This window comes from Hyla sarda, chromosome 6 (genome assembly GCF_029499605.1).
Source record: "Hyla sarda isolate aHylSar1 chromosome 6, aHylSar1.hap1, whole genome shotgun sequence".
Taxonomy (NCBI): Eukaryota; Metazoa; Chordata; class Amphibia; order Anura; family Hylidae; genus Hyla; species Hyla sarda.
In genome coordinates this window covers 130,470,671-130,485,487 of record NC_079194.1, presented here as the reverse complement: position 1 = coordinate 130,485,487, position 14,817 = coordinate 130,470,671, and the positions used below count along the sequence as shown (strand labels likewise).

Sequence of the window (14,817 nt, the reverse complement as noted above, 5' to 3'; positions counted from 1 at the left end):
AAGTGAGGGGTAAAATAAATAGTTGATATATTTCAACAAAAAAGAAAAAAAACTGTGAGATCTGTTAAAGTATGTAGTAGCATCACTGTCATTATACATACTTTTAGTCGTGTATTAGTATTTGTCAGTAGAAAGAAAAAAATATATATGTGTCAGTCAAATGTTATTTGTTATAACATTTTCTGCATAGTCAATAGGTGTGTAATAAAGTAAAGTAAAATGGAGATACTAAAAGGATATAGCTAAATCCATACCATCCTGTTCGTGATCTACTCTCCAACACTCCTGTTGTATATCAGTTTTAGAGCTTGTATGGACATTCTAATATGGACAAGGACTCTTTGTTGGTATTCATCCAAAGCCTGATCAAGGACATTTGCAAATATGCCCAGGACTGTGTCTGGCCTTATGGTCATTTCGTCCCTCTGTCTTTGGGGACCTACGTCGAGGATGACTTATTTTAAGTAAGGGGGTTTGTAGTGTCCCAGAACAGGATCTGGTCCTGTCCCTTTGTCTAGAGTCCCCACAGCCAGAGTCCCTCCATGACAATTGGGCTCTCCCTTAGGAATAACCCCTAGTCGCCTCATGTAAATGTGTTTAACCCCTGAAGGACCAGGCCATTTTATACCTTAAGGACCGGAGCGTTTTTTGCAATTCTGACCACTGTCACTTTAAACATTAATAACTCTGGAATACTTTTAGTTATCATTCTGATTCCGAGATTGTTTTTTCGTGACATATTCTACTTTAACTTAGTGGTAAAATTTTATGGTAACTTGCATCCTTTCTTGGTGAAAAATCCCAAAATTTGATGAAAAAAATGAAAATTTTGCATTTTTCTAACTTTGAAGCTCTCTGCTTGTAAGGAAAATGGATATTCAAAATATATTTTTTTGGGGTTCACATATACAATATGTCTACTTTATGTTTGCATCATAAAATTTATGAGTTTTTACTTTTGGAAGACACCATAGGGCTTCAAAGTTCAGTAGCAATTTTGAAATTTTTCACAAAATTTTCAAACTCACAATTTTTCAGGGACCAGTTCACTTTTGAAGTGGATTTGAAGGGTCTTCATATTAGAAATACCCCATAAAAGACCCCATTATAAAAACTACACCCCCTAAAGTATTCAAAAAAACATTCAGTAAGTGTATTAACCCTTTAGGTGTTTCACAGGAATAGCAGCAAAGTGAAGGAGAAAATTCAAAATCTTCATTTTTTACACTCGCATGTTCTTGTAGACCCAATTTTTGAATTTTTGCAAGGGATAAAAAGGAAAAAATTTTTACTTGTATTTGAAACTCAATTTCTCTCGAGTAAGCACATACCTCATATGTCTATGTTAATTGTTCGGCGGGCGCAGTAGAGGGCTCAGAAGGGAAGGAGCGACAAATGGTTTTTGGGCGGCATGCCGCATTTAGGAAGCCCCTATGGTGCCAGGACAGCAAAAAAAAAACACATGGCATACCATTTTGGAAACTAGACCCCTCAGGGAACGTAACAAGGGGTAAAGTGAACCTTAATACCCTACAGGTGATTCACGACTTTTGCATATGTAAAAAAAATATATATATTTTTTACCTAAAATGCTTGGTTTCCCAAAAATTTTACATTTTTAAAAAGGGTAATAGCAGAAAATACCCCCCAAAATTTGAAGCCCAATTTCTCCCGATACAGAAAACACCTTGCATGGGGGTGAAAAGTGCTCTGCTGGTGCACTACAGGTCTCAGAAGAGAAGGAGTCACATTTGGCTTTTTGAAAGCAAATTTTGCTCTGGGGCATGTCGCATTTAGGAAGCCCCTATGGTGCCAGAAGAGCAAAAAAAAACCACATGGCATACTATTTTGGAAACTAGACCCCTCGGGGAACGTAACAAGGGGTAATTTGAACCTTAATACCCTACAGGTGTTTCACGACTTTTGCATATGTAAAAAAATATATATTTTTTTTACCTAAAATGCTTGTTTTCCCAAAAATTTTACATTTTTTAAAAGGGTAATAGCAGAAAATACCCCCCAAAATTTGAAGCCCAATTTCTCCTGAGTACGGCGATACCCCATATGTGGCCCTAAACTGTTGCCTTGAAATACGACAGGGCTCCAAAGTGAGAGCGCCATGCGCATTTGAGGCCTAAATTAGGGACTTGCATAGGGGTGGACATAGGGGTATTCTACGCCAGTGATTCCCAAACAGGGTGCCTCCAGCTGTTGTAAAACTCCCAGCATGCCTGGACAGTCAACGGCTATCTGGCAATACTGGGAGTAGTTGTTTTGCAACAGCTGGAGGCTCCGTTTTGGAAACAGTGGCGTACCAGACGTTTTTCATTTTTATTGGGGAGGGGGGTTGTATAGGGGTATGTGTATATGTAGTGTTTTTTACTTTTTATTTTATTTTGTGTTAGTGTAGTGTTTTTAGGGTACAGTCGCACGGGCGGGGGGTTCACAGTAGTTTCTCGCTGGCAGTTTGAGCTACGGCAGAAAATTTGACGCAGCTCAAACTTGCAGCCGGATACTTACTGTAATCCTCCGCCCATGTGAGTGTACCCTGTACGTTCACATTGGGGGGGGGGGGAACATCCAGCTGTTGCAAAACTACAACTCCCAGCATGTACGGTCTATCAGTGCATGCTGGGAGTTGTAGTTTTGCAACCGCTGGAGGCTCCGTTTTGGAAACAGTGGCGTACCAGACGTTTTTCATTTTTATTGGGGAGGGGAGGGGGGCTGTGTAGGGGTATGTGTATATGTAGTGTTTTTTACTTTTTATTTTATTGTGTGTTAGTGTAGTGTAGTGTTTTTAGGGTACAGTCACACGGGCGGGGGGTTCACAGTAGTTTCTCGCTGGCAGTTTGAGCTGCGGCAGAAATTTTGCCGTACCTCAAACTTGCAGCCGGATACTAACTGTAATCCTCCGCCCATGTGAGTGTACCCTGTACGTTCACATTGGGGGGGGAACATCCAGCTGTTGCAAAACTACAACTCCCAGCATGTACGGTCTATCAGTGCATGCTGGGAGTTGTAGTTTTGCAACAGCTGGAGGCACACTGGTTGTGAAACACCGAGTTTGGTAACAAACTCAGTGTTTTGCAACCAGTGTGCCTTCAGCTGTTGCAAAAGCTACAACCCCCAGCATGTACGGACAGCGGAAGGGCATGCTGGGTGTTGTAGTTATGCAACAGCTGGAGGCATACTACTTTGGCTGGGGATGCTGGGGATTGTAGTTATGCAACAGCTGGAGACACACTGGTTTACTACTTAACTCAGTGTGCCTTCAGCTGTTGCAAAACTACAACTCTCAGCAGTCACCGACAGCCAACGGGCATGCTGGGAGTTGTAGTTATGCAACCACCAGATGCACCACTACAACTCCCAGCATGCACTTTAGCTGATTGTGCAAGCTGGGAGTTGTAGTTACACAACAGCTGAAGGTACACTTTTCCATAGAAAGAATGTGCCTCCAGCTGTTGCAAAACTACAAGTCCCAGCATGCCCATAAGGGCATGCTGGGAGTTGTGGTGGTCTGCCTCCTGCTGTTGCATAACTACAGCTCCCAGCATGCCCTTTTTGCATGCTGGGAGCTGTTGCTAAGCAACAGCAGGAGGCTGTCACTCACCTCCAACGATCCAGCCGCACAGGTCAGTCCCTCGTCGTCTCCGCCGCCGCCGCTGCTCCTGGGGCCCCGATCCCAACAGGGGCGCCGGGGATCGGGGTCCCCAGCACCCGGGGTGCACGTCCCGCACCCGCTCACGTCCTCCGGAAGAGGGGCGGAGCGGGTTGCGGGAGTGACACCCGCAGCAGGCGCCCTGATTGGTCGGCCGGTAATCCGGCCGACGAATCAGGGCGATCGTGAGGTGGCACCAGTGCCACCTCACCCCTGCTGGCTCCGGCTGATTGGGGCCGTCTCTGACGGCTCCGATCAGCCAATAATTCCGGGTCACTGGGTCACTGGAGACCCGATTGACCCGGAATCCGCCGCAGATCGCTGGACTGAATTGTCCAGCGATCTGCGGCCATCGCCGACATGGGGGGTCATAATGACCCCCCTGGGCGATATGCCCCGATGCCTGCTGAACGATTTCAGCAGGCATCGGGGACCGGCTCCGCTCCAGATGGTTGCGGGGGGGCCGGTAAAACACATGACGTTCTCATACGTCATGTGTCCTTAAGGACTCGGAAATGGAGACGTATGAGAACGTCATGTGTCCTTAAGGGGTTAATGTACAAATAAATATATATTTTAGATTTTATATAGGAATACCTCCGTATAGGACATTGGAGGTCACATGCCTTAAATTGGTTGTATCGTGGTTTAGGGACCTTTGGGTCATGTGATACCCAGAGTTCACTGGGTCAGGTCTGACAGGTTGTGCTGACCAATGAGCTTTGTCCCTCCCCCTTAATGTATAAGGGGCTGCCACCACTTAATTCGCTCTCTTGAGACCTGTACATGAAAATAATTTTGTGGACTAATACTGGTATCCACTCCCTAATTTAGACAACTCCCAAAGAGCATAAAGCAAATAGTAAGGGGGAGAAAATATTGAGGTGCTAATAAAACATAGCTTTTAATGTATAGATTAAAACACACTGATTAAACAATGTGTTTTAATCTATACATTAAAAGCTATGTTTTATTAGCACCTCAATATTTTCTCCCCCTTACTATTTACCTGTACATGAAAGCAAGCACATCTCATCATCTCATCAGCATCAATTCAAGCTAGGCCCAAAGCCTAGGAATCCGCAGCCACTAAACATGAGTTACTCAAAGCTCAAACTACTGAATTCTGTGTGACTACTAGAAACCCAAATCTCCTAAAAATAGTAGCACAGTGGCTAGCAATCAAAGCTCATTGATCCTGGAATCCCAGCAAACCTGTGAGGAACCTGTACCACGTTTCTCTCTCTCAAAGACTGTTCTGTTACATGCCGTTGCATAAAATACACAGTAAAGTTACTTCAAGTTCACTTCATAAAATCTGCTGTGGATATTCCATTATTTCTCCCTGCCGTTTGTGGGACGGTTGGCGGTAGGACCATTACATTGAGGAAACCTCACCCTGGCGTCACGACATTTAAGGGTTAACACCAATAGACCCTACACTATCACCAGCACCACCCAGACACCACACATTGCTTACATGACTCACATACATTTATTATGAGAATTAGGTACTTTTTTGGACATTTTTGTACCTTGTTTGAAAATTAGGCAGGACTTGATTTTATGAGAAAGGGATGTGGCTTGTGTGCTTACAGATATTCCAAATATCTCAAATAGCCAAGCCGCTGTGATAAATCGGGTTGATTTTTAGACTGTCTAGTCTAAGATTGTCTAACTCTTAGGCAGTATTAGTAGTTCCTGGCCATTGTTTGGCGTTATACTTGTGCTTTGTATGTTTGTTATGAAGTAAAAAATTCAGACATCCATTATCCTATGTATGAGGATTCCACAAGTGTATGGTAGGTGGGGGTAACAGGCAATTGAGAGAGGTTGTGCAAATATCATGTCCGTGACGCATGAAACAGGGTTGTGTATGTGGACTGACGTGTACAATGAGGGATGTAGTGTCACGTGGCAGGAGTGGTACAACCCTTATCTTTATATATTTTTCTACAAACCACTACTTCAAATAAGCTGTAATCCACACACAAGGCTCCAGTAAATAATACCTCAAAAGCCTCTATTAAGACTCTTCAGGAAAACAATGGAATCATAATAAGACCCGCGTACAAAGGCGGAAGTATAATAAACCAAAATAGTGAAGATTACCATCAGGAATCACTCCGCCTTTTAAGTGATGCCAAAACTTATCAGAAACTGCCAGGGGACCCTACTACAATATACAATGACCAGCTAACTAGTCTGGTACAAAGAGGAAAAGCAAGTGGGATTTTAAATAGAAAAGAAGCGGATTTTGTGCTACAGAAACATCCTCGGATAGCAGCCTTTTATCACATACCCAAAATCCACAAATCCGAAACAGAGCCACCTGGGAGACCAATCATATCAGGCATCAACTGCCTTACAGCGAACCTGTCTAAATACATGGATACCCACCTCCAAAAATATGCGGTCCAACTCCCAGCATACCTTAAGGATACTACCCACACTCTTTAAATCCTTAAGGAGGTAGTTTGGAAACCAGGGTATATCTTAGGCACACTCAACGTTACCTCTCTCTATACCATCATAGAGCATCAGAAAGGACGAGAGGCGGCCGAACATTTTATGAAAAAAGATAATGCACTGCCCCAAGAACAAGTAGATTTTTTTTTATAGGGGATTGCATTTCTTTTATTCTGCAACACAGCTACTTTTTATACCAAGACACTTTTTATCTCCAGACATGGGGTACCACCATGGGGACCAGATTTGCACCAGGATATTCGAACTTATACATGGGCCTCTGGGAGGAACTCACTATCCTCCCAGGGGTGGGCTTAGCGTCAAATCTGGTCCTCTGGCGGCGTTATATCGACGATATAATTTTTATATGCAACAGATCTGAATCACTTTTAAATGAATTTTTAATTAATTTAAATAAAAACGAGTTTTATCTAAGTTTTACTCCCACTATCAGTTTCTCAGAAGTATATTTTTTAGATCTGACAATTTTTATTGAGGGAAACAAGATACTAACTAAAACATAACGGAAAGCGACTGATAGCAACAGCTACATTGACTTAAATAGCTGCCATCTTCCAGTTTGGCTGCAAAATTTTCCTAGAAGCCAGTTCATCAGGCTTCGGAGGAATTGTACAAAGGTTGAGAATACAAAATGGAAGCAGAAGATCTCCAGAGAGATTTCCTACAGAAGGGAAATCAAAAAGATGTACTAGTAAAGACAGCAGAAAAAGTGGAAAATACTGACCGAGACACCCTCCTTGTAAAAAAACCAGAAGATGAACCCCAATGAGAATGTGGAAAATATAAAAATTCCAATAATCACTACCTTTAATAAACACAGCAATTATTTTAAAAAAATTGTGTCAAAACACTGGGAAATTTTGAGGGGGGACCGTATCATAATACAATTCCTACAGGAAAAACCATATTTAACCTTCAAAAAAACATCTAATATAGGGAATCAGGTGGTGCCCACTATAAAGAAAAGGGAAAATAAAGATCAGCCATCATCTTTCTTTCAGGAAGACGGCTTTTTTTCCATGCCGTTCCTGTAAGGGGTGTAAAAAAACAGCAAAGAAAAGATCCCCAGTGTATAAAGTGGAAAGCTGGGATGGGTCTTTTAAGTTCTCTATAAAGTCCCATATCAACTGTAAATCCAAGGATGTGGTGTACGGGATACAGTGCCCTTGTGGCAAGACATACGTAGGGAGAACGAAACGCCTCCTATCAACAAGAATTGGGGAACACATCTACAACATTGAACGTAGATTTTTGGGTCACCCCCTTTCAAAACATTATACGGAAAAGCATGATGCCTCTTTTTTTGGGGTATAGAAAAGGTTAAAAAACATTGGAGAGGGGGAGACCATATAGCGGCAATGTCGAGAGCGGAAAACCGCTGGATTTTTAACCTTAACACCATGTCTCCATTTGGTTTAAATATGGACCTGGAGTTGTTTGCCTTTCTCTAAAAAGCTCGAAAAAATAAATTAATTAATTAATAAAAAAAAAAAACAAGAAATGTGTCTCAATATAGCTGGCTATAGGAGGAAAAGAAAGGTTAGTAAAGAATAAGGCTATAGGGGAAAAGGAACTGCCAGTTTTTTGCTTAGCATTGCTCACTTTTTAACATATGACATTTTGGACACAATTCAGACTGGACGTTTTGGATAGATGCGTTTCCTATGCATTTTTTGTGATAACAGCTCAGGGCCACTGCATATATGAAATTTTAAATCAGGGAATCACGTTAGGGCACTTTAAATAATGTGCGTGACTGTTTTATGTGCAAAGAGACTATCCTGTGCATGCCACCTGATCATAGACTATATGCATTTTAGAATTGCAACCAAAATCGGGGATCCACTGGAGAAGTCCGCTGGACTATTGAGGGGAGATACACCGGACTACCAGGGGGAATCAGGTATAAATAACCGCAACCTGTCACCATCACTCATCTCTGACGAAGGTCAGAAACGCGTTAGATTGCTGTTTGGCCCTTGTGCCCTGCTGTAAGTGTGACGTCACATAGCAGGTTACAGATTGCGGTGTGTTCCTGACTAGCTAACAGCGTGGTAGCACCGGTGAGACGCTACTGGCCAGAGCAGATCTCCCTGTGCATATACCCGCTGGGACCCCCCGGACACTGTGTTTCTCTAGGATCTCGTCATCAGGACATCTTCTTCCATTCCCCGGAACTCTACCACTGCGGAATAACTGGGCATTTCCAGGACCGTGAACAAGAGCTACATGAACCAGGTACCCCGTAGGGAGAAAAGAAAAAAAAAAAGAAAAGAGCCAGTATCGCTACATCATACATGTGGATTTTTGTATTGCGATTATTGAACTAATAGGACTTACCTGAGTAGTGAACCTGAGAGTATAATACATATTGGGGAGCATGAGCAATGTTTAGTCTATACCCGCTCAACAGTCTGTGTTAAATTGATGGTGGCACAGTACTTGCAGGCAGTTTCTGAGGTTCCATATGTTTAATTACGTGGTGGTGCCTTAATACCATTCAAACACACGGAGTGTGGAATAGCGGACGATACAAGCACTATCTACATATTAATTTATAACCGATTTTTATTACAGTGTACACAGTGAGCACTGTCCCGAAGTATCCCTCCCTAGCGCTAATCAACAGTAACTACGAGCCTGCTAGTTTGTATCATAAGTAAGTTACAACATCGGCAAAGTGTAACTATTACAGGACGTTTTCAATGTGAGTCCTACCAATATTAACTGTGCATACATCATTAACTGTGTGTGAACTCATCTAAGGACTCCATCTATACATTTTATTTTGTTTCCTATTATCATCATTATCTTTTTTTCTAAAGGAGACCTCCACCCAAAATAAAAAAAAAGTTTCACTACATCAGAATAAAATCAACCTTATCTTTTTTTTATCCTCCACAGTGTCCCTTTTTCTCAGTAAGTACCTCAACCCACCTGCTATATTTCTCTTGTCTGGGTGCCGATACACATATTTATTTTTCAATTAGATTTGTAAATTACTTCTATAAAAAAATATTAATCCTTTCATTACTTATGAGCTTCTGAAGTTAAGGTTGTTCTTTTCTGGCTAAGTGCTCTCTGATGACACGTGTTTCGGGAACCGCCCAGTTTAGAAGCAAATCCCCATAGCAAACCTCTTCTAAACTGGGCGGTTCCCGAGACATGTGTCATCAGAGAGCAGTTAGACAGAAAACAACAACCTTTACTTCAAAAGCTCATAAGTACTGAAAGGATTAAGATTTTTTTAATAGAAGTAATTTACAAATCTGTTTAACTTTCTGGAGCCAGTTGATATATAAAAAAAAGTTTTTTCCTGGATAACCCCTTTAAACATCCGTTTCCTGTGTAAAAACGGATGTGTAATAACGGATGAAATGACGGGTGCTAAAGGCTGAATAATGTCCATCAAAATAAAGGGCATATTCATCCGTTAAGACCCGTTATAACATCCTTCATGTATAGCCGTTTTTCACCTCTGCCTACAGACTCCCGCAGCCGAGCCAAAAATGACACCAGATCTTTATTCTGTGGGTTCATACGGTTACAAGGATACCTAATTTATATAGGTTTTATTTTATTTTACTACCGTGTTTCTCCGAAAATAAGACCGGGTCTTATTTGCATTTATGTGGAAGCAGAGGACATGTCACTAGCTAGACTGAATATTCTGGACAATAGGAAAGCTGGGTGTTGAGTATGTGAATGTTATTATATGCTGGCAGGCTGCATTGATTTGTTATTGCTGCGGAAGAGTTGCTAAGGACCTGCATCTAGTGCAGCTGACAGTCACACAGGAAGCTTCTATCGAAATTCCAAGGATCAGTTCACAGATTTACACTGCAGCTGAAGATATCATTTTGGGCTCCGGCATATAATATGGAGGAACATGTCTGTGGGGCTTACCAGACTTAAAGTTACAGATGTGTGATGTACCAATACGGGATGATGCGGCCCCGTACTGTCCTCCTGTCCTGTCAGGCAGAGCCCCTGCATGTCCACAGGCTCCCCTGCAGCATACCCCCATTATGTATATAGGTTTGCCTCATTTAATGTATTGTTACTTTAATGTTTCTACCACATGATTGTTACCCAGAGGGCTCCAGTGACCAGGTGACCCCACCAAGTGACTTAAGGGCTCCTTGCACAGCCCCTCTATGTAAAAAGGAGAGGGGCTGCAATCTTTCTCTTAGCACATTGCTCTTCCAGCTCTTCTGCTGTATGCTGGGGTCTAAGTGTCTGTGTCCAGAGCATTGGAGGCCTCAAGCCTAAAGTCCTGCAGCCACAAGTCGGTCATCAGTAAGTAAAGTCATCTCATTGTCAGTCACGATCTCTGTCAAGTCAATCTCTAGTCACCGTGGCCTGCAGTAAAGTCAGTCTGCAAGTCCCAGCAAGCCTGCGAGGTCCTTCTGTGTCACTGGTCACCTCCCTGCGATATTTGTCTGTACTGCAAAGACTATATCACCTGTCTTGCCTAAGTAAAGCTGCCGTTATCCTTAATCTGGCATTGGTGACTTCATTGCCCCTGCCTAACCCAGGATCAGTTGTATTACCTTCGGGTGGTTAAGGCTAAACCACGCCCTGGCATCACCACAAGAAGGGGTTAATACCATCTGCCCCTTGGGCCATAACATCTGCTCTGCATCTACCCTGTGTTGAACTCCGACTCCACAGATGTAGCAGAGTTTACAGTCAGACAGTGGGTTAAAGCATCTACTTAACGCACAATGATTCTTCTGACTGTTAACCCTGCTACATCTCTACGTCTTCACAAGTCTATGCAGATATAAATGCAGCAGAGGTAACAGTCAGACTTGGTGAGTTAACACATCTAGTTACGTCTGCTACATCTGTAAACACATGATGCATTGTGTTGTCTTTCACACTTCCCCAGAATCTCCTCTAAATGTTGTAATTTATTGTTGCCCGCTCTCCTAGTGCCAGGTGCATAAGAAGTCATTTACAAGGTGGCTGGGTTTTAGAACCCTCACCCCATAAAGGGTTAATCCACACACTAGAGCCTTTGTCCAGACTGCTCCCAAAATTTTTCCTCCAGGCTGCCCCTCCATCACTTCCACCCCTCGTCTCCTGTTACAACCACACGGGCCAGACACAGCTTTGCCAAGTCTGAGAGCTAAGTCCAAGAAAGAAAACAAGCAAGCATTGAGAAGGCCATGTGACATGGTTCGGGTAGCATTGTTTTTTTTGACGCCCATTGCCATGCCCAAGAATCACCAAGAGACACTCTCAAAGCTAGGTGACTGTTTTAAACTAATTTTATTCAGCAATTACTTATCTGTAGCTGCTCCTGGGAAAGCTGGGGAAAGTATTATGCGGCTGCTATTACTACTTAAATCTTTTCCTGAAATTTGATAGTAAGCTTTGTTGTAGGAAAGATGGGTACATTCTGTGGATGCTGTAATGGTGGTAGAACATGGGTAAATAGGGGATTGTCTTATTATCTCCGGTTGACTTCCCATCAACTCACATGACCATATAACCAGATACAGTATTATTTAGGTACTGCTCATCTGTAATAATTGATACAATGTATTATTTGGGTATTATAACTGTTATGTTTTAACTGTATGGCAGTGCTATATGGGCATTGTATATTACTGAATACTGTTGTATGGTTCTGTAGGCAGGGCTGGTGCAAAGATTTTTGCCACCCTAGGCAAAACCTCATTTGTCTGATGTGTAAATATGGCCTTAGGTTGTGTTCCCCCATTTGCCGCCATACCAGAACAATCCCACCATACCATGACTGAATAACCATGCCATACAGTGACTAAATAACACCAACATACCAGAACAATACTGTCATACCTTGACTAAATAACACCGCCATACCAGAATAGAACAATACCCCCATACTGTTGTGGTAGACCACCGGTGTATGGCGGGACTACGGTTTTAGCAGACTGAGTGGTGGGATCAGATGGTATTAAACCCTGGGGCAAGATGTTGTTAACCCCTAGTGTTTGTGACGCCAGGATATGGTTGTATGGTGTAGGGCACTGCTGACAACCAACCATAAACGGCATATATTAAATGAGAGTCCACAGCAGGTTTTGGTGCAACTGGAACTTTACTGAAGAAGGCAGAAACAGTCTTTACAAATATCCAACTTCCACAGAGGTGACCGGGACACAGGGAACCTCTCAGGCTTGGTTGGACTGGTGCTTGCTTATTGTCCAGGAATAAAGCAGAAACTAAAGATACCTAGTGTGGAGACTACAGTCCTTTATATATCAGGGGGCTGGACTAAAGCCCATTGGTAGCTGGTTGCCTGTGGTTACCTGTGCCCATGGAACTCTGGATATCAGGCGATCACATATCACATGACCATATCACATGACCTTAAGAAGGTCCTATACAGTTTAAACATCCTAATAACCTTTGCATATAGTTTATATTCACTGTACAATACCTAAAATAAACATATATAATTAATATACGATAGAATACCATAATAATGACCTTGGGGGACCCTGCAGGAGAGCCCTGTGGACTTGAGGGACTCTACCTGAAGGGACTTTAGGACTGTACAGAACCATGTTCTGTACAGGGACACGACACTGTGTACTGTATATCTATCTAGAACCCCTCTCCAATGCAAGGTATATATATATATATATATATATATATATATATATATACACATACATACACACACTCACAGGGGCACTAACAGGAAGATGTCTTCAGTGCCGATGCCTCACTCCCCCATGCCACCTCACAGGAGTTTTCAGCAGCAGAAATGGGCTCCTGTACACCAGGAGCACCATCATTGACAGTAGTAGCTGGCATGGCTACCATCAAAAATGTTGGGCCCCTTACACAATTCAAAGTCAACAAATTATGTACATTGCATTGGATAACATATACATGGTTTAACTATTCAGGCCACATAGATGAAGGGGAGACCCAGGGGTCACGGAATGAGTCTGCCTGACAGGGCAGCAATGGTGCAGGGGTGCAACTCCTGTACTGGCCCACCACAAACTCCCCCTCTTAACAACATCCGTCCTTGGCACCCAGTCCTGGAGGGCAGATGACATGATATGGCCACTGAGGCCTGGTGATAGCAACAAACAGTTCCTGTAGCATTTTAAAACAATATCCTTCTCAGGGCTGGTGAATAAACAACTGGGGAAGATTCCATACATGCTCCTTTTTGGTAAAGGTATGAATAACTGGGATAAGGATGCAAACATGAGGGATTTTTAGGACTTACAACTGTGTACGTTAGCACATACTTGATCCGAATCGGGCTGCCGGAGGCTCAAAACCCGAATGCCTTTTGCCGCTGGGGCCCTTTGGCTATAGCTATTTCTCCCCAGAACATTATGCAAGTAGCAAATACCCTTTTTTTTTTTTTTTTTTTCTAAATATGACAATATGACCACACATAGTAGCTCTGTCACTGTACATGTTTACCTAGGCTTCCAGGAGAACTCTCTGGCCAGTAGAGCACCCTGTACACGATGGACAGGAAAATAGTTAGACCTTAAATATGACATTTTAAAACTGATGAGGACTGGAAATATTAACTGGTTAGCTACAGTCCTAACTAGACAAGATATTTGACTAGTTTAGATACACAACATGCTATGTACATTACTGACTTATCTGTACATGAACTTACATTATAATTATTTATTCTATTCTGACTGTTAGTATACTATGGACTAATAACTTTTGTACAAAGGTACTATTATTCTCTGTACCTTGCTTGTAACTGTCATGGCAGTGAGGTAGTGGATATGCTTTACCTGACATAGTCAGGATACCTCCTATACAAATTGCCATGAGTAGAAAAGATATTATACACTTTATTACAATGTGCCTTAAACAATACAACAATGACAATATTTGCATTCACTTGTGCAATAAGAAACAAACAGTATATAATACTCTGAAAATATATCTATTTTTCTCTTTGGAGTACCGCTCCACAGTTCTGGTACGTTTAGAGTTCTCGGCTAAAAGCCGGGCACATACACTTACGCAAATGGTTACAGGTGTTCTTGGTGAGTCCACCAGGCACTTTTCTTGAATGTTGCAGGAACCTGGAAACAACAATAATGCTTCACAAAACAAAGTTAGTCTCTCGACTGAATAGCAAAGATATCACACACACATTCTTCAGCCTGGGAATTTTCCATCAGACTGCTTCTTAGGCTGGGACATATAACGGGGACCTCGGGACTGTGCCCCCTCCAAAGGACTAACTTGTGAGAAGAAGAGAAGAAACGGTGAGTTGCCGACATTCTTTCGTTCTCTGTACACAGCATCAGACTTGACAGACTTGACTTGGACTGACTTGACTGAGACTGACTATGACAGTTTTTACCCCATTTGTAGCTTACCAGGCTTTGACTTGGACCTGGGGGGTAGTGGACTTGTAGATCTGTGGCTGCGTGGTAGACTTTAGGCCTCCTTAGGACACCAGACACTCTCTCCTGACTTGACCTCACTGTAACTCAGCTAAGCAGGAAAAGAGAAAAGAGAGGCTGGCTTATATGGGGGAGACTCTGGAGGGGTCCCACAGGTCAATCTGTAGGTCACATGCTCACTGGTACCTTCCCTGGTTACAACACATAGCAACATTACTTAAAGGTATAGAACAAATTATGTACATTGCATTGGATAACATATAC

General features: G+C 42.5%; 1 protein-coding gene across 2 annotated transcripts in view; it reads right to left on the bottom strand.

Annotated features, from left to right (window-relative positions):
* The window catches only part of LMCD1 (LIM and cysteine rich domains 1), a 63,048-nt gene extending 48,463 nt beyond the window's left edge, over positions 1-14,585 (bottom strand). Inside the window, exons 1-2 of one of the 2 annotated variants that reach the window (XM_056525008.1) lie at positions 14,527-14,537; positions 14,165-14,226 (exon numbers count right to left, since the gene is read on the bottom strand). The gene's annotated coding sequence lies outside the window, so the exon portion shown is untranslated. Of the gene's footprint in view, positions 1-14,164; positions 14,227-14,526 lie in introns of both variants that reach the window. The other variant, XM_056525007.1, reaches the window with a different exon arrangement.
* Between the last annotated feature and the right edge of the window lie 232 nt (positions 14,586-14,817).